General features: G+C 44.4%; 1 protein-coding gene and 1 long non-coding RNA gene across 3 annotated transcripts in view; one reads left to right on the forward strand and one right to left on the reverse strand.

Moving 5' to 3' along the window:
* The window catches only part of LOC109552347 (uncharacterized), a 400,848-nt gene extending 386,945 nt beyond the window's left edge, over nucleotides 1–13,903 (reverse strand). Inside the window, exon 1 of one of the 2 annotated variants that reach the window (XR_012332608.1) lies at nucleotides 13,268–13,724. This is a non-coding gene — a long non-coding RNA (uncharacterized lncRNA). Of the gene's footprint in view, nucleotides 1–13,267; nucleotides 13,725–13,773 lie in introns of those variants that run through there. The other variant, XR_012332607.1, reaches the window with a different exon arrangement.
* Nucleotides 13,904–15,782: 1,879 nt separating this feature from the next.
* The window catches only part of NR4A3 (nuclear receptor subfamily 4 group A member 3), a 39,773-nt gene continuing 34,449 nt past the window's right edge, over nucleotides 15,783–21,106 (forward strand). The window contains exons 1-2 of the mRNA XM_033858341.2: nucleotides 15,783–16,344; nucleotides 19,581–19,754. The gene's annotated coding sequence lies outside the window, so the exon portion shown is untranslated. The remainder of the gene's footprint in view (nucleotides 16,345–19,580; nucleotides 19,755–21,106) is intronic.

Here is a 21,106-nt window from a genome sequence, read left to right on the forward strand (position 1 = left end):
GCAGGCTCAGTGGCCATGGCTCACGGGCCCAGCCGCTCAGCGGCATGTGGGATCCTCCTGGACGGGGGCACGAACCCATGTCCCCTGCATCGGCAGGCGGACTCTCAACCACTGCACCACCAGGGAAGCCCTATATCAATCTTTAATATTAAATTTTATTTATAGAATTAAACTATCACTAATATACATAGTACCTCTTTAGTGTTAGGATTTAATGAAGGTCTAATTACCACTAACCTTATCCATTTCACTTCCCTCCATATATCTTCTACTACTGTCACACTTATTTAGAAAAGAGACCATCTAATTGGTTTACTGCCCCCATATACATTAACAAATCAGTTCTAACTGATCTGCCTTCAATAATATCTGTGAACTCACTTAACACAATCATAATTCTTTCTCTAGCTGACCTTAATTATTCCTTACTGAATTTTTCTTGGCTAAGAATGAATCATTAATAACCTCTTCCTCCTATTTTCTGGTTTTCCCCAATAGGTGGATCCTGATCTACTGCCAGACCTAGTTTCACCTTTCCTGAAATCAAGTATATTTATGAAGTATAACCATAAACTAAGGATATCATTCCACAAGTTATGCACAAAAGTTTTATAACTCTATAATCTCACTTTATCCATGTACGAGTTTATATTTTCTAGAGAATTTTTCCATTTTTACTTCACAAGAAACATCATCAAACATATTCCAAACTATTGAGAGGCTAGTTCTACTGCAAGCTTCAAATTTCTTTCCTTCAGGGGACTTTCCTGGTGACGCAGTGGTTGAGAATCCACCTGGCAATGCATGGGACACGGGTTCGAGCCCTGGTCCAGGAAGATGCCACATGCCACAGAGCAACTAAGCCTGTGCACCACAACTACTAAGCCTGCGCTCTAGAGCCTGCAATCCACAACTACTGAGCCTGTGAGCCACAACTAATGAAGCCCATGTGCCCTAGAGCCCGTGCGCCACAACTACTGAGCCCACACGCCACAACTACTGAAACCCACGTGCTCTAGGGCCCATGCTCCGCCACAAGAGAAGTCACCGCAATGAGAAACCCATGCACCACCACGAAGAGTAGCCCCCGCTCGCCGCAACTAGAGAAAGCCTGCATGCAGCAACAAAGACCCAACGCAACCAAAAAAAAAACATTTCTTTCCTTCAGTGCAAGAGTTTGACATTAAAAATAAATAGTACTCTGATGATGCAGTCTTTATTTTCTTGTGCCATAATCATTCTTTTCTATATCAGAATTGAAAGATATTCAAATTTTCCTTAGATCTAACACAGAGTACCATAAACATTTTATTCTTTGAAATTTTGTCTCTTCAGAGTAACTTAAAAGAATTTTTCCCAAACAGAAGTTCAAAACAGTAAAACCTTGAATGGGCTTTTGAGATTTGTAAATGTAATAATCACTTGCAATTATTATTATCAATAACACACATCCTTAAGATGAGATGTCCTTTAGGTGTCCCTACCAAGCCACTGAATTGTGGGCAGTAAGTTATTTTAACATGCTTCACTACGTTTCCATAAGTAGAAATTAAATCACTTCCAAGATGTAAATTAAACACTTGGTTCTCAGGATCATCACTAAAAATTTCAAATCAAAAGTTACACTTAGGGGACTTCCCTGGTGGCGCAGTGGTTGAGAGTCCGCCTGCTGATGCAGGGGACACGGGTCCGTGCCCCGGTCTGGGAAGATCCCACATGCCGCGGAGTGGCTGGGCCCGTGAACCATGTCCGCTGAGCCTGTGCTCCGCAACGGGAGAGGCCACAACGGTGACAGGCCCGCATACCGCAAAAAAAAAAAAAAGTTACACTTAGGAAATCCACAACCATTATTTTGTAGAAATACAGATGAATACTACTCTATGGCATTATCCATAACTTTAAATATAGGCTTTACCTGCCTACAAATGGGTTTATAAAGGTACCTACTATTATCACTTCAGATCAATAAGAAATTTACTAACAATGGTTTCCTAACTCTCTGGTCTCTAAATGACCTACATAAAAGTAAACTGCGAACCTCTTCCAACAACCGTTAGCCTCTACATTTTTCAGACAATCGGATCCCACGTGAGACTGCCAAAATACTACTAATTCTGTGAAATGTGCTAATCCTCCTGATCATGAAAACTGGAACTAACGATCTTCATTAAGAATTTTAACTCTGGATCCTCAGCATACTTCTTAAGAAACAAAAAACATCCTAAGAAGCTGTCCATTCCCCAGTCACCCATCTTAGCAACCAAGTGTAGAACCTGGCTCCTCGCCACTAGAGGGGGGTGTTTCTTCTATTGGTTTCTCTTTCGCCTAATTTGGCTTACCAGAATTTCTGGTTCAACTAGAAATTAGCCTCAAGATCAACATCCTGACCTTTATTTCCCCTTCATACTGTGTGGCCCTTTCTTTTTATTTCAGGCTGTAAGCCACCACTAAAATATCAACTTCAATCCCTGATTACCTGTACAATTATGTCCCATGTCCTATTTCATTGCCTTTTTACCAACAAACAAGATACACAGAGCTGATTCTAGAGACTTTGACATTAGTTCATCTGAAAAAAATCAGAAAATGCAACCAACCTCGCTTATTCTTTTTCAGGAAAAAGGCTTTTTTTCATTTTCCATGTTTACATTATTTCATTTGAATCACAACAAAACTACAGAAAAGAATTGAACAATTAGTAACAAATTCCAAAGAAGAAACTCTATGTCTTTAAGTGACTTGCCCAAGATTTCAGGTAGCCAATAGTGAAGCCATAATGAAGACTCAAGTGCCCTGACCCCTAGACATTTCTGGTGCTACCTGTTCTATAGGCACTAGATGAGAAAATGGACTGAGGACTGACCTACTCTTACTTTTGCCATACCAGTCTAGAGCAAACAGCTGTGTGACTACTTAACTCACTATTATTTCTGGCAAAGATTATACACGTCTTAGACTAGCCCCCACTGGCCATAAATTCACAAAGTGAGACAGGAGTAGATGAGAGAGATAAAGGAAAAGAGAGGCTCAGGGGAGAAGGAAGAGATGAAAATAAATCTATTAAACAATTTTGAGGCCAGGCATAAGATGCTAAGTATGCAAGAACAGGGACCAAGATGCATCGAGGAATCAGAATCAGGAAAAGAACAAATGAATGACAAAAAGAAGCAGTCACACCACCAGATAGTCAAATGATCCAAAAGGCTCCAGAAGAGGGACTTCTCTGGTGGTCCAGTGGTTAAGACTCCATGCTCCCAGTGCAGGGGGCCCAGGTTCGATCCCTGGTCAGGTAACTAGAACCCACATGCCGCAGCTAAGAGCCCGCATGCTGCAACTAAAGATCCTGCATGTAGCAACGAAGATCCCATGTGCTGCAACTAGGACCTGGTACAGCCAAATAAATAAATAAATGTTTTTTTAAAAAAAGGCTCCAGAAGAGATGATGGCGGCTGGCTGATTCCTTGCTGCTTTCTGTGAAGAACCCTGGTTCTTCTGTGAAGAACCTCTAAGGGTAGAAGCCCTTAGAGAAGACTGAGACAAGAATTGGCCAGTTAAAATCTGCACCCACTTTCTGAAGCCATAAGGGGAGGGAAGAGCCCCAATAAAAGGAAATCTATCATAATAAAATCAAAACCGTTTGACATGAATCTGCTTGGGACAAAGTGAGTATACCACTCAGAATGCTTTTCGCTGCAAGTGACAAAATCCCAGATAATGCTGGCTTACACAATAAGGAACTGTGTTATCTCACAGACCTGGAAGTTCAGAGGTAAGGCAGACCAAGTACAATACAATCAGAAGTTCAGCAAGGTCATCAAGAGCTCAGGTTTCCTCTCTCTGTTCTGCCATCTTCTAGATCAGCTTCCTCCAAAGCTAGTTTCTCTCATTACCCTAAGATGTCTTGAGCTTTTCTAGCTATCATATTCAGACATAACAGCATCAGAGGAAGAAGAGGCACCATCTCTTTCTTTTATCTCTTTTTAGGGTCAAGAAAACCTTTCCCAGAAGCACCCCGGCCCTCCACCAGGCTTCCCTTCACATCTCATTGGCCAAAATAGGTTACAGGCCATTCCTAACCCTTCGTTAGCAGAGGAAATGGGATTAACCATGACTGCTTAGACTCATCATCTAGGGTAGAATTAACGCTGGGTAGTCAATCACTATGACCATACCATGGGCAAGTTATAATGTTGAGTATTATTGTGACATTGTTTTCACTCCATAACAAACCTATAATTTATTATGTTGCTTCCAAGATTTTAACGATGAGGCATGTGCTTTGCCCAAAATTTAGATAATTACTCTTTGCTGACATTCCATATTTGCCATCATAAACTTTTTTATCAGTTATAAAACATTTTATTACAATTTTCTTGGCCAATCCACTATTTTAAAAAAAAAAACTTTAATGCAATATTTTAGAGCAAGAATGGTAAATAGGTTTGTCACAGCAACTCCAATAGGTACAGCTACTTAGAATCCCATTTCAAGAAAGATCCAAAGATGAGTTTGGATCCAATAAGTAATAGTGCCATGACTGATTAGTGATGTCTACCATGTACTCAGGTTTGCGCACAACACATAGCACATATCTGCCAACTCTGATGTAGAGAAAATCTATTTAAATAATTTCCCTCCAATGACAATGGATCTCTCTGCCTTATTTTTATTTTAGTCAGGAGCCAATCTAATTCCTACCCTCTCTTTATTATTCCCATCTAATTTATATATTTATACACATAATATACATCAAGTATGAACTCCAAAAATTATTCTATAGATAATCAGAGCGTTCCACAGGGACCCTTTTGTAAATATATAGAAAGGGTTGGCAGAATGGCTTAATTTACAAACTGTCTAACTTAAATAAAGCAGGGGGGGTGTCTTTGGGGCCCAGGCTAGTTGTGGATCTCAGCAGGCTTCAGGGACAGAAAGAAAAAGAGAATGGCAATCTATTCCCAATTAAAGTGGACTGGCCCACAGTTGCAGGTCAAAAGGGAGAAAGGAACCAAAGCCTAAACCTGGACAAAGGTGATTAATCAATAATTGGAGAATGCTTAAATAATGGCAGATTACAAACAGTATGCAGAGTTTATGTGTATAAAATGCATTTGAAAAGACAGAAAAGGACAACAGTGGTTATTCTTGGGTAAATTAATTTATGGCTTTTTTTCCTTTTGTCCTTCTACTCGTCTACATTTTTCTGACTGTCCTGTACTGCACATACACTGCCTTTTTAATGAGGGGAAAAAAAACAATAATGGAAACATGTTTTTATCTCATCCCTCAATGTTTTGGTTATTCCAATTAACCTCTTATTGCCTTGTAGTTAAGATCGAGTTTGTCCAAGTATGCTATTGTTGGGCAGCTAGGTTGTCTTAACCTTTTGGTATCACAAGCAACGAAGTACTCTTGTAGTTGAAAATTAATTTGAAATATAAAAGAAGAAAAATTAGAAAAATCTCTAGAAAACGGACCAAAAGTGTTTAAACACCCCATAATATACTAAAAGTATCACTACTCAAAAATTAATAACTTAGGATATTCACACCAAATAATTGTTTTAACCAAATTGTCCAGTTGACCAGTTTACTTTCAACTAAATTGTATTTGGACAAAATTGATTTTGGCCAAAATAACTTTAAGTCAAATTGGTATTGGACGGAGTATACTACCAGCATCAGAGGAAAGTCTAAATGCAGAGATAAGAAATAGCACCCCTCCCAAAAAAAAAAGGTTCAATAATAAGCAACAGGCAAGTCTGAAAGAGAAACATCACCTGGGGCAATGTTTCAAAGTAGAAGGAAGTGTTTATCAAGGAGCTATAAAACTAACCCAAGTAGCTTAGAAAGTGCTAGTAAGGATATCAAGTAAATTCAGTTTCAGCTGCCTGCTTGGACACTCTCCCCTAGGTAGAACAATGCTGGGTTTTCTCCAGGTTCCCTAGATGAAAAACTTAATCTGTTTGGAGTTCAAATTGAGGATGTATGTTCCCCAAATCATTCATCCACAATCACTTTCCCAGTAAATGAGGTTCTGGAGCTGGCCACTGCATGATGGGGAATCCAAACCACTTCTTGGGCATATTATGGTTCCCCACCCCAAATTATAGAGGGTAATATCCCATATTGTCAGACAAGCAGAGGTAGCAGATGATGTGAATTTGCACGGAAAGAAGCAATCTGAACTGGATTGCCGCAGGAGTAAAAGACCCAGGTAGTGGGTTTCAGCTTCTAGAATAGCTGGTTAGCATGGCCAGAGAGAGTTAGAAGACATCTCTGGCTTGAACAGTCTTCGAAGGAACCTGATTACAGTTAAGATTTCTTTTTAGCCCATTATTGCTCCATGGAAAATCCTGGAGAGCTTTCTGAGCAGCCTGTATTCATTCAAATATTAACTGGCTGTCAGGCTGCTGGTGTTGCTGAGGTAAGCAGAGAGGTAGCAGGGTAGAAGGCAAAGACACCTGTGCCATTAAAGAAGGCATTCTATAGGAAGGAAAACAGAGAAATGCATTTATATTCAGTCACAGCAAAGAAGGTGTGAAAAAACAAGGTAGATGAATCAATTTGTCTCTACTAAAAAGCAAAACAATGTAGAGGGACTATTCACAAATGGTGTTGGGGCAACTGAGTAGCCATTTGGAAAATAATTAAATTTGGACCTATGTCTCACACCATACACTAAGAAAAATGCATCAAAAAACTTAAGTGTAAAATAGAAGCCATAAAAGTAGTAGTAAAAAAAAAAAAGTAGTAGTAGAATATGAGAGAATTCTTTTATAACCTTGTAGTGGGGCAGGCTTTTCTAACTATGACACAAAACCCAGAAGTCATAAAAGAGAAGACTGACAAATTCAACTACATTTTAGGGAAAATCTACATGGCAAAACACTATAAGCAAAGACAAATGACAAACTGGGGTCGGGGGGGATGATGCAACTCATTTTACAGAGGGCAAACCTCCATATTATAAACATCAGCTACAAGTTGATTTTCAAATGACCGCCCCCCCCCAAAAGAAGAAAAGAATATAAGAGATACTTCACAGAAAAGGAAATACAAATGGCTTTTAAACATATGAAAATATATTCAAACTCACTGTTAAAAAGAAATAAAAATTAAAACCACACTAAGATAACAATTTTCACCCACTGGATTGGAAAAAATCCAAAAGTTCAATAACGCATTTTGTTGGCAAGAACACGGGTAGTCAGGCACTCTTATACATTTCTGATGGGGGTATAAATTATACAGCCTCTATGAAGGGTAGGACCTGTCAAATCACTATGAGATACACTCTTTGACCACAATTCCACTTTTAGGAATTTACCCTACAAATATATTTGTACAAGTGTGAAATAATCTATGTAACAAAAGTATTTACTGCAGCATTGTTTCTAATAGCAAGAGATTGAAAATTTCCCAAATGTCTATCAATATGGTACTGATTAAATAAATGATGCTATAGCCACACAATGATGTGGAAGAGATCTCCAAGACACACTGTTAAAATGAAATATACCTCATATATTTTTCCACTGTTATGGAAAGAACACCAAGATACACTGTTGAGTGAAAAAGGCAGAATGGAAGCAGAAGCTTCCATTTGTATAAAAAAGGAAAGGAAAACAGAATTTATATTTGTATTGGCTTGGGTATGCATTTTAAAACTCTAGGAGGATAGGAACTGAGTAGATGGTGGACAGGAGTGGAAGGGAAACTTTTTTGTTTCTGAACATTTTGTTGTTTGAATCATGTGAACGCATTACCTTTTCAAAAGTTAAATCTTAAGATTTAATATATTAAATGTTTAGAAAATATAATTTGAGTTCCTAGATAATATTCTACATTTATGTCCCTCAGTCTATGGGTGATAGATTGTAGACAAGTGACAAGAGGCCTTGAACTGTAAAGCAAAGTGAGGGTTACAATAGGAAATCTGATGACTAGAAGTGAAGAACTTACCAATGAACAGGTTGTACAGACCCAGGGTAGAGACAGTAAAGAAAAGAGGGAAGGACACCATCTTGTGAAAGTATCAGAGCAAAAGTGCCACATCGAAATAAAGAGATAAGCCAGAGATTAACTCTTGAGGAGGTTTAGGATCAAAAGGTGATATAATTCCTTAGGATACTTGAATTCTTTAGTTCAAACACAGATATCAGAGTGCTGTGACTCAGGGGTACTGCCCTCAATATGGACAACTAGATGTGTCTGTAGTCTAGTCGCAATGGAGAGACAGGCGGTTCAGAAGCAGCAGCACAGTGATGTACAGCAGGTCTTCTCTGCTGCTCTCTCATGCTGAACCCCTGAGTGAAACTCTCTCAGAAAAGTTAATAAGGCCACAAGGCTGGTTATGATAAAGAAAATAGAATATTTTGAATAAAGCTTCTTGAAAACTGCTTTCATTCATTCATCAAATGTTTACAGAGCACCTATTCTGTGCCAAGAACTGCTCCATGGGCTCAGTAAATTCATCCTCCCAAATAAATATGTCCAAGATAATTTAAACAAAAAGGCATTTTAAAGGATTTTGAGATAAATAGAAGCTTCTCACACACAAAAAATTTAAATATAAAAAGTCGCTAAAAAGTTAACTGGCAACTATAAAGTGCCATGAAACTATGGTAAATGGACTTCAAATTGTATACAGGTTATCCTGTTGTTTTTAAAAAGTGAAATTAATGACTTAGCATGAATTTAAAATAAGACAATCATTTTCAGAAATTAGAAATAATGAGTAAAATTTAATAATTTTACTAAACTTAAAAAGTATCAATATAAATCTTTAAAATATGGCTTTCTATTCTCATCACTACAATTGATAAAACAGGAAAACATAACCGGAAAAGAGAACTAATTCAGAACAGATATCAGGGAAGAATTTTTCCAGTAGTGAACTATAAACATGAGTAACAAATAATGAAAAACGTATTATGGCAAAAAATTAGAATCAGTTACTAATTACATGATCTAAGTAAGAAAACAGATACCTAAATACGTAGAAGAGGCATTTAAAAAGTAGCCCTAAATTAATGGACAAACCATGTTTTTACTATCCAAACCTAACTCAGATAATACATAAATCTGCAATGTGTTAAGATTCGGGTATTTCCCAATGCCTATAAAGTCAGCTCTCATTTATCCATAAAAATGTATCCAACAGCAAACCAGCAAGTTTGCAAACAGAATTTATTGTATTCTTCCTGTTTGATTTGCTAACATATTTCCAACTTAATACCTACTTGGTACTTTCCTTTTGACCTGCCTTCTCAATATTTCACTTTCTCTATCTGTTCATACTCTAAAAGGATGTAAAGACTTACAAGCCCACCATCACCAGTCCTTTTCTAGGAAAAAGCAAAAAGGACAGTTCTGCCTCAGCTGCTACATTTAAGAAGAAATGATTCATGCTTAGCATGCAGTGAGAATCAGAAAAGAGCAGGAGGAGCAAACAACAGTATCCATTCCAATGAAAGTTTATTAATTTGTATGAAGTCAATTTGTGACTCATCCACATTCAAATGAATGAACAAAAACAAATTCCAAAGCTAAATATAAAATGACTTTTGGACTATCCAGGTTTCTGCTTGTTTCCACTTTCTGGACAAGACAAGGCTGTGATGCTGGCAATACATTAACACTCTCAGGCCACCAAGATCCCACTCAGTGGCTACAGTTATTTATCAAGTAGGCCAAAGAAGTTTAATATAATATTACTACAAATTACAAATCTGTATACTATACAAATATTTGTATAGTATACAAAAGAGCTACTGAACCTCCTGACTACAGCAATCAAGTAGTGACAGGAGACCAGGCCAGAGCTGACTCATGATTTACATTTAACCAGCCTTAAAAAGCATTCAACTTTAGAACCTGAAAGGATCCTTAAAGATCATACAGTCAGCCCAACATTATCCTTTTACAGATGATATTTAGGCCCCCCGCAAAAGATTAATTAACTTACCCAAGGTTGGGCAGCTTCATGGCAGCAAAACCAGCCTCAGGCCTCTGAGAAGCAATCTAGTGCTTTCTGTAAAATACAGCATCCCACTCCTGGAGAATATGCTGAAGGAACTGATCTTGTACATGTGAGGCAATTTTTTTTTTTTCCCAGAGTTGGGTGATAGGAAAGGGCTATGTAGTTATATGTGGAGAGATATTTACTTGCTCCATCAACCCTAGCTAAAATGCAGATCTTATTTCATAGGCATAAATAATATCCTGAATTTATCACACATGCGTAATAACTTTTCTCTCCCAAATCACTGTGGCCTTCCAGAGTTTACCAACGACTGGGGGAAACAGGACTAAGAAATAAACTATCTTTTTAACCAGATTGCAAGCCTGTCCTGTTATTTATTAATGGATAGAAAAATATTATTTAATGAGATTAAAAAATAATATTAGCACTTATACTATTAGGTAATCTTTCCTTCTCTGGTTTTTACTCTTTTCTAAAATTTTCTGTAACACAGAAAGTCTTTCCTGATCTATTATTTACTTTTTCCTTGTTAAATATTAATATTCTAATTCACATGAGCCTTTTTCTAAAACTTCTAAGAAATCATAATTCCAAAATCTCTTTGCCTAGTTTACTTCTGCATATATGTAGTGTTATACAAATCTATTTAAACATATCTTAGAAAAGAAACTCAAGAATTTATGTGTTGAACTGGTTATACATAGGTGCCATGGTTCTCAATTTTTTAAACCTTAAGAAATTTTCCCAAAAGAAGTTGATATTAACATTTCCTAGCCTACAGCATCCCATTCTTCATTGAGAGGAAGCAGCATAAGTGAAAGTACACATAGAGGGGGAAAGACTGTAGAAAAGTCAAACCAAAAGTCTGTCAGGGAAAAAAAAAAAAAATCATAGCAAATCTTCCTACACGGCTATAATAGGTACAAGCCAAGCTGCAATTTCCTTGTATCACCATGTGGCTGGCTGGGCTTGTGGTGGGCACTATACTCAATCAGGAGTGTTAAAAGTTGAGGTAAAGAAAACAAACCACTCATGTCAAAAATATCCTAATCCATATAACTGGTTAACTTATATTATGCCTGTTCTCCTTCATATTCAAATTTAGATGGGAAATATTTTATGGATATTTACTATCTCTGTTAAACTTAGGTGCCACAGAAATTTCAAAGATATGTGAGACATGCTTTTGAAGCTTATAGTTCAACAGGGCAATAAGCTGCGGACACAAGAGCACAAAAAGAAGGCAGTAAAATAAGGACTTTATGAAAGACTAAAGCACAATCTGAGTTCATTTCTTGAACTAGTTTTAGAGGAAGGGTAAGATTTCAATAAGCAGAGAAGGGAATGCCATAAAAAGGAAAACTATGAACAAATGTGGAAGGGTAAAAGGATGTCTGAAGAAAAGTGAGGATAACAGTTTGACTAGGATAGGAAAATTCTGTGGAAATAAAGAGGCCAGGATGTGGAGGCTTTGGGGTTTTATTTTGGAGACATATCCAGCTGCTGAAGACTTTTGAGCCCAGGAGTGATATAACAAAAGCCGTATTTTAGGAAGAATAATCTGGCAATGATAGAATTGATAAGGAAGGGATAGTATGCAGGTAGGTCAGACAGAAAACTACTACCATTGTCCCATGTTACTAAGCCCAGTAATTTAAGTGTATAAGTCAATGTCAGCCCAAGCTACCAAATTTTATATACATATCTTAAATGTAGTATAGAACTTCTATAGTGATTCAGGAAAACATGGACTTACACACAAGTCTTTTAATTTTCTTTCCTATCTTCACCTTAGGTAACAACTTCTGGCTTGGAATTTTCATTTCACCTTTCCTCACCCAATTTTTGTATCAGCAAGACTCATCATCATTCTTTACATATTAGCAAAATCAACAAGATTTATGTCAGTGATTAATCAGAAGAGTCTTTAAAGCAATTCTAAATCCCATTTTGTTAAAGTAACTGCTTTATATCACACACAATAAATTTCCCCCAAATTTATATTTTATTTTCCAAGAGAAAGAGCACTTTCTTTCTTGCAGACAGACTACACCTACAAAACCAAAACAAAATGAAAGATAATTATCAAGTGAATCTGTAATAGTTACTTCATAGAAAGAATTTTTAACAGATTGGCTGCCATAAGTATCATGAAAGCAGAAACTAACTGCTTTCTTTGCTTTGGGTGTAAACTAGGCCACACATGAATGTCCCTCTTCTAGAAAAAGGACCAAACCAGGTTAAGTTTTCCACATTTCACAGATTAAGATAGTCTTATTCTATTTGATTTCCCAAAAGAAGAGATTTAATTATAAAGTATTGTTTCATTTGTCATCAAAAAGGTATTTTATATTACTGAAATGGTCATATTACATAAGCCTTACAGAAAATTATGCCTGACTTTTAGTAAATCAGACTTTTGAAACAGTATAGAACAATAGATATTAATTTGAAAAAGAGAACGATTCACTTGGTTTGAGGTCACCTAAAGAACTGCATATGACTACAGCCCTAGGTTTAAGCAGAGGATGGTGTCCCAGTTTGTAAGAGAGCCTTGTCTCTGCTTCCATGACTTTCCATTTGAGTGCAAAAATGTTGCCACTTATCAGTGACCACTGGAACCTCTCCAACAGTCAGTCCAGCTTCCTACCCAGAGGAGTACTAAGCCAGCTGATTGGCTCAGTGCAATCAGACAACAGCCCTCAGCCTCACAGTAGTCAAGGAACAAAGATTGGTGACCCGATACTCAGGAAGAAAAGGACGTAAAAGGCAGAGGAGGGGAAAAAGAGGCGAGGGAAGCATATAATCAACATAAACGTCCAGAAAGTCACATTCACTCAAAGAGTCAAAGGGAGAAATGCTTTACCTGGAGATATTCAGACAGGGATGGAATTTTTTTTTTAATGTAACATAAATAAGGAAACCGGTTTGAAACGGTCACTGAGGAAACCCAATTCATATAAACAAACTTAGCTAGAAGCTTTATAAGTACCTTCAGTGGGCAAGGATCTTTTACATACTAACATTTAAAAATGTAGTTTACTCAACAAATTCACTGAAAGGTGTTCTGTTTCCTAAAAACTGTACCTAATAACTGTTCTTTTCAGTGATTCCAGTTCTGCACGCGATTTCAAATTGAAGGGGGAATGGGTGGGGTGCAGGACATAAGAAATTTTTACAGCATGGAAATAAAACTATTTTTAAACCTTCTTGGGGGTGAAAAGTTAGGCAAGAAGTAATACGTGGAAACTGTCAAGTGCTTCTCTACACATCCACCCACCAGATACCATCGCAGCCGGCTAGGGGAGTCTCCCTCTTCTTGCCTGACAGCTTCACTTTCTTTGAGGTCTGGAGCTGGTGATCACACTGGCCCGTCATGGTATTTTCATTTAACAAAGCAGTTACTCAACAGGGGAAAAAGCCACAAAGGAGCAGAGCAACTGCTGCTGCACCCGTGATGCAAGTGCAAGATGAGCCCCGGGCCGCCACCGCCGCCTCGGCTCCTCCGTGACGTCCGGGAGGGGTATCCCCGGCTCTCAGGAAGTGGTGGCCGCGGGCGGCTCCGCCCCCACACGACTCGGGGCTGGCCGGGCCGCGGGGTGGCTGGACGGCTGGGCCTGCCGGCTGGCGGGGATCGCCGTCCCACACCCGCGCACGCCCCGTGGGCCGCGCGTCCCGGGCCCTCCCCCGCGCCACCACTGAGGGCAGGCGCCGCGCCCTGACTCGCCGTCCGCTCAAGTCACAGCCCGCGCGTCCCACTCTATCCCACAGCTCACACCCACTCACCCCGACCCCCTGCGCCGAGCCCGGCCCAGCGTCGCCGGTCACCAGACTGGGTCGAGCCGAGTCCAAGATGGCGACTCCGCCCCCGCCCCCTCCGCACTCCCCGCGGGGTCTGGGCGCCCCCTCACGCGGCGAGCTGGCGCCCTAGGCCCGGCTAAAAATAGCCAGGCCCGACTATATTTGGTGCGGCCGGATCCCCGCGCGGCCGCGCGCACCCCGCCCCGCCCCGCGCGCACCCCGCCCCGCCCCGCCCCGCCCGGCCCGGCCGAGAGCTGCTCTGAATGGAGAAGGGGCGGGGGTGATCGAGGGGAACCTACTCCGCTATCTGCCGCGCGCGGCGGCGGCGGGGCCCGGCCAACCGCCGAATTTAGTAACATTGCCTGCGTCAATCACGCGCCTCGCGTGCGTCAGTGCCGCGCGGCTCCAGGTCCTGCTACCCCCACCCGCCCGCCTTTGAATGGATGCAATGTAGCAGCGCCCTCCTTCTTTGTGAGACTGGATTGGAACCCGTGGCAGTGCAGAGGCACTGTTCCTGTCCGCTAGGTCAACTTTCGTAGTACCCTTCCAGGTCTTCTCCACACCACCCTGTCTGAAGCGGAAGTGGAGGCGAAGAAATATATACCCATAGCATATGTATAATTCTAGTTTTGTTTCCAAGTTTCTTGTGGTAGCTCGAACCTTCAATTCTGAGTTGTGTGCTCCGCCCCACACACACACGCAAAGATTGTAACAGGTCAAAGACATAAATGTCACGTCTGATTCAAGCGGACCACATGGGGACCATGTCTGTCTGCATTGTTTCACTCAAATACTTTCTCCTTCTCAAAAAAAATCATTTTTAAAAGAGGTTGTTTTCACCCAGCTGCAACCTTTGGAACTAGGAGACTTTAATTCTGATAAAATTTTGTTTTTGTTTTCAGCAAGAAATTCACACTTAAATTCATCACTTCCAGGAAGAAATTGCTCTCCCTAACAGAATCGCCCAGGCTTTCAGCTCACCATTTCATAACAAATGTGTCCCAGGAGACCAGAGCAAATCCCGTAGCGAGGGACTGACTAATAAATCCTGTTGACTGATTTCGAAATGTTTAATTTGGGAGGTGGGAGGGTAGGCCCGTCTACAACCATCAAAAAGTGAAAGTGCGAGCTGAGAGTTACATTTCTGATGGGAGGGGGGTGATTTGCAAGTCAGACCCGCTCAGCTGTTCAACACGTGTGTTTGTTTTACACACAATAAGTAGCTTCTGCTGCAGCGCGCGCGGATGACGGATGTGCACTTAGTTGGGTTATAAAGTCCAGTTAGGAAACCCACATTTAAGTGTAAAGAAATAAAACCTTATCTTCCCAGAGCCATCGGTATCCCTGTGCAAAACACGCACCCAGCAAATGATGGGAGGAGGAGAGAGATTAGCCTAGGCGCAGGGAGCCAGAGAGACGTAAACAGCTTTAGAACTGTTGCTTGGGGAAAGAGCAGCACCTCGGGGAGTCTTCGGACTGGTGCCTGACTCCTGCACCCGCTGCCAGGTCACTCGGAGAAGCTGGCTGGCTGAGCCTTCCCTTTCGGAAGAGCTGTCCTCTCTCTTACCCCCTCGCCCTGGCTCCCTGCCTCGGGGCAGCCTCGGAGGCGCGCCAGTAGCACTCCTCCAACTCTACTCCACCCGAGTCTGACAGCTGGGCGGTCCCGCCTGACCCGCGGGCGGGCCGCTGCACCCTCTTACAGAATAGCGCCCGGGCAAGCAGCGCGGTTGCAAACGGGTTGGCAGCGCGGGTCCGAAAGGCCCCCGGGCCGGGACTGGCCGCGCGGCATAGTTTCCATTGCGCTACCCTGCAAATGGCCGGGGAACGCGCGCGCGCGCACACACATGCACACACACCCCCTCCCTCGCACACGCGGAACCGGCTGGGCCAGGGGAGGGAGGAGGAGGGTGACGTAGCGTCCCATGGCGTCACATTGACGTCTCGCATTCCAGGCACTCTATGGAGAGGCCGCTAGGGCTCCTGTGGCATAAATGACGTGCCGAGAGAGAGAGCGAACGCGCAGCCGGGAGAGCGGAGTCTCCTGCCTCCCGCCCCCCACCCCTCCAGCTCCTGCTCCTCCTCCGCTCCCCACACACAGACAAGCTCACACCCGCTCCCTCACTCGCACACACAGACACACGCGCGCACATACGCTCCTCACACACACTCCACTCTCTCCCGCGCGCTCACACCCCTCTCACCCTGCGCCCTCGCGGGTGCAGCGCTGCGCGGCAGGCGGACGCCCCTCCCGGTCTCACTTTGCAACGCTGACAGCGCCGGCGGTGGCTGTGGAGGTGGGAACAGAAGCGGCATCCTACCCCCTGGTCGCGGCCCGAGCCAGGACGCCCGCGGAACCCCTCGGCGGCGCTCTCCCATGAATCGGGATCGCAGCATCCCCTGCCAGCAGCTCACTGCCTCTGGGAGCCGCTGGACTTCTACACCGCAGCCCTTCCGGGACAGCAACTGTGACTCCCACCCCCCCCGCCGCCCCCAGTGCAGATTTCGGGGCAGCTTTCTAGAAACTCGCTCTAAAGACGGAACCGCCACAGCACTCAAGTACGTATGAGATTCGCTCAGTTAATAGGGGGACTTGCTAAAAAGTTGGCGCGCTGGGAAGCTTAGCTTCTGAAATTGACAACTTTGAGTGTGGGGTTTTCCCCCCTCGCCTCCTCGCTCAGGCTTTGCTCGCGGAGTCGCCGGTGGGTTCTGATCTGAAACTTTTCCCCCGTAGCGGGCCTGCGGGGATCTCTGGAGCTTGTGGGATTCCTCTCCCTACCCAAAGAGGCGAAAAGCCTCTAACAAAGAGGAGGACCGGGATTTGTGCAGTAGCAGCTCCAGCGATGTAATTCAGGGTATTTCGGCTCTAGTTGTCATGGTAATGATGCTCTAGGCGGCGGCAGCGGCAGGGAGTTGCAGCTCCGGTGATGAACGGCAGTAATTTTCCTGCCTTTTAACTAGGATTGAAAATAGGGGCTCCGGTGGGTCCAAGTTAATATGCCTAATGGTGACTCCGAGACGGTTGACTGGGAGGAAGCTTGGGAGGGAAGGGGCCTGGTCAGCAGCGGCCGGAGTTTGCAGCGGCGCTCCGAGGATCTCAGGAAAGAGGGCGTAATTGTAGGAATGTGGCTTATTGTATTGAAATGAGCCTGGGGCTCCACCAGGCACGTCTGCCTGGCGTCGCCGACTTGCCCGTTTACACTTTTCCCTTCGGAGGTAATCGGGTGTAATTGCCGACCCCAGTGCCCCGACACGCGTGGGAACGGTGTCCCTCTCCTCCGGGCCTTGAGTCGGTATGGGAGAGGCGTGTTTTACTCTTAACTGACAGAACTCGCGCTTTTGGAGAAGTTGCTCGTAGTGTTTTACTCTTCATAGAAATGAAAGTTCTCGGTGGTGAGAGGAGAGCGGTCAAGCGGGCGCAGCCTGCGGAGGCTGACTTCCAAAGGCACCTCTCGAACCTGTTGGAAGCTTGGGTCAGTCGTGAGGGAGAAAGCATTTGTCCCTTCGTTCCAAAGAACGTTCTTGGAGATTGTCATTTATTTATTATGCCCACGGATTCTCCAGAGGGAAGAGCTGCAAGGAGTTGGGTAATCAGAAATCTCGGGCTATTATCCCAGAGCCCTAGGGTGCCAGGAGAGAGGTACAGGGCGCCCTTCAGTCATTTCATCGCGAATCCAATCCTGAATCTTCTTTTCCCACGACGGAGAAATATTTTATAGAACTGAGCTAGGGAAAGGAACAGCTGCCTAACGCGGCTGCTGAGCACAATGAATGAAGTTTGAGTTTATTCGAGTTCTCTTATCCGAGCAAGACGCTCGTAATGTGAATATCAAAGACCTCTTAGGCCACAGCAGCCTCCACACCCGCTCCCTGCCCCCGCACCCCCACCCCCCACCCCCACCCCCGCTTCCCTGGGACCGTGCGCTCGCAGAAATTCTCCCCCGCGGTTTGTCTCCTCTCCCTCTGTCTTTCTGAGAATCTCTGTCTTTGCCTTTCTGTCGGTCTCTTCTCCACTCCTCCTGCCCCCGCCCAACCTCCGCCCCCGCTCCCCAGGGTTGGAAACTCCGTGGAGGAGCCCCGGTCACAATGGTGCGTTTCACGGTTTCCTTCACACACTTCACCACGGGGAGGGGAACACGGGGGTGTTCCTTTCGTCTGCCCACGAGAAAGAAAGGGGCTTTGACAGAGGTAGTTATTTCTTCCTAATTTACAACCCCGAGGCTCCGTGCTCCCGGCCGCGGCGGCCGCGAGCGGGAGCGGAGCAACGTGTTTCCAGGCTCTGAGGCTTTGCCTAGGTAACCGGTCGTTTCGGGGCGGGGGGGTAGAGGGGGCGGAGAGAGCCGAGGGGCGCTCGGCTCGGCGGCTGTAGGAAGTGCGGTGTGGCTCTTCCCCGTGAACGCCGGGCGCTCGAGGGGAGCCCCTTCCTTGGGAAGACGCTACCCTCGCCCACCCCAGTCAGAGGCCTATCCTTGGAGAAAGACTCCGCTTGAAAGGCCGCGGTGAAGGGCGGGAATGCGGGCACCTGGAGGAGGTGGTGGGAGGTTGCCAGAGACTCCCACTGAAGATGCGGGAGGGACGGGAAGCGCAAGCTACAGCCGTGGGAAGATCCGCCCTTGACTGCGCTAGGGCGAGCGCAGGCTTTCTGTAGTATCAGCTGGGGCTGGGGTTGGGGATGGCAAGGGAATCCCCCATTTCCTGGCCGTCGAGGGCTCCCCGGATCTGGGGGCTCCGATACCCTCTTTCCTTTCAGGCAAGCCCAGGGGCGGCGGGAGACGAAACTTATCCGACACCCGCGGCCCGCGCACCCCCGAGGTTTTTGGAATTTTGGTAGTTTGGGGTTTTTTATTTTTCGAGTCCCCGTTCCCATCCGTTAAGCTGCGAGTGGGTGCGGGCAAAGGGGGCGCTATAGGCCGGAGTTTGGGGCCGTGGGATCCTTACCCGAGGCCCGCCGAAATGAGCTTCTAGCTACAAAGTTTCGCTAAGGCTTTGCGCAGAGACGCTCACCCCAGAGCCGCTCTCGGCGCCCTCCGGAATGTGCCCCCCTCCGGGTCGCCGGATGGCCCCGAGCCTCGAAGTCGCCCACCCTCTGGGATACCGCCCGCTGGGCGCAGGGGGCCTCCCTCCCCTCTCACCACCAGCGGCAAACGCCAACCGCCTTGTGCCTCGTTTCCAGCGCCGGCCTATTTCCACTGTGTCCTTTTGTTTGCTTGACCCCTGGCCCCCGAAACTCGCGGCTAATAGAGGCGAAGCTCCATTAGCATTTAGAATGAAAAGCGCAGACTTTCTTAATTCCTCGGGGCATTCATGCATTCGTTCCGTACCCTGTGCCTTTCCTATGCAACGTGTAAAATTTGTATTTGAGGGGTGGGGGCGGGTGAAGTTGGAAAATATTTTCCGCTCGTGCACACTCACAGACTCCGATTCGGGCGGAACTCCTTCCTCAAGTGTTCTCCATTCTTCGGTTTTCATGACATCGTTAGCTTGGAACCAATTGTGGGGGCAGATAGATTAATTTCTGGGCGACGACTGGCTGCGCGTTTTTTTAGCCTCGGTTCGGGAACCACAAAACCGCGGTGAGCGCGGGCAGCCTTTCCTCGGCTCCCCCAAGGCGCTGTGATGCTTGCTGCCCGGGGACTCCGGTCACCTTAAGCACTGCTTTCTTACCCTTCTAATTCTTTTGTAATTAATGCATTTCTAGAGATCTATTCAACCCTCACCGCCGTACGCCCAGTCCAGGCCGCGGTGACCCAGCGTGGTCTCACTGTGACCTTTGTCTTCTCTCCTGGTGCCCGCAGAGCCCACTGCGGAAGAGCGCAGCCCGGCAAGCCCCAGCCCTGAGACTGGACCCTCAGCGGAGCCGGGCAGCACCTCCGCCGCTTCGCCCCGCCGGACGTCCCCGCCTCCTCCACTCTCAGCCTCCGCTGGAGAGACCCCCAGCCCCACCATTCAGCGCGCAAGATATCCTCCAGGTAGGTCTGAAGGCACGACCCCTTATTCCTCCCGGGCTGGGATATGTGGGTGGGGGAGCCACATACCCAGCAAGCAGGCTGGTCGACTTGCCCAGCGCCAGGACAGCGAGTGACTGCTGGCCGCGAATTTCACGGCACAGGTGGCTTCCTTGCACGAATCTCCTATGGATACCACACCCTGTTGCTACCTAGTGGAGCAGCCAAATTAAATTAATCGTATTGCTCAAAGATATTTTTCCTGAGAAAAATGCAAATACACCAACAGATTTGGATCTTTTATACATTTTAATGTCTTCATATTTGCTCTATTTTTAATGCTAATGCATTTAAGTTATGGGATCATTTCGAACAATGCAAAGCATTTTTGTTTGTATAAAACGCAAATCATTTGGGTGCAGACATTTGGATTATTGAAGCTCAAAGGGAAAGAGAGAAAGCATTTGAGCTGAAAACCAAGGAGTAAATTTGATTTGGGCAAAAGAAAGGATTGCAGGTTTGGCTTGTAATACCTCTTTATGCATTTGGTAAAGGGATACCAGGTGCCTGGCCAAAGAGATGCAGATAAATAGAACTCAGTCCCAGCAAGCTCATCTTCTATCTGGAAACCTCAGAAAGACAAAAAGAAGAGCAATAGGTAGGGATTGGCAAAGAAGAATGATAGAAAAGACTCATGGAGAAATTCAAGGGAGGAGAACAAATGAAACATCAGGCAGTGTTCTTTCTTTTAAATGACTAGCCTTTCATTTTACCCCAACAACTGGACAGCAGGATAAGTGCTCTTTTAACTTCAAACTAATGAGTGTTTGTAGGGCGCTCGGAAAATAAAGGCTTGAACTGGCCTCTCCTCATCACTGCTTCTTCCACCAGGCCTTCAACACCTTTCTACAAGTCAAGATTTCATCCCATACATGTATGACTCAATCAGATTTGGAAATGTGGGTAAGAGAAAGATGTCAAAGGAGATGTTAAGTATTCACTTTTCTATTAGTCACACCTTTTACACCATAGACTCCAAAGACACGCTAAGCACGTGGTTTTCCTTTGGCTCAGAAAAACCAACCACCAGAAACTGCCCAGTTTACTATTTATATTTAGCCATAAAGAAAGGGAAATAATTAGATAAATTATCCACTAGATCCAATATTTCTTAGGGCTTTCTCATCCAGTTCAACCTCTCTGAACAATAGTAAGCACTCCAGATATCATTGCTTTGGGGGCTGAGAGAAACTAAACCTATTAAGAAACTGCTTTCTTTTCTAGGGGTGCTAATTCTTCTGTCATAAGAAAATATGTAGATAACTAACCTATTATGACAACTGTAAACTACTGTTATAAAGCAGCCACTGATATAT

This window comes from Tursiops truncatus, chromosome 6, assembly GCF_011762595.2.
Source record: "Tursiops truncatus isolate mTurTru1 chromosome 6, mTurTru1.mat.Y, whole genome shotgun sequence".
Lineage (NCBI taxonomy): Eukaryota > Metazoa > Chordata > Mammalia > Artiodactyla > Delphinidae > Tursiops > Tursiops truncatus.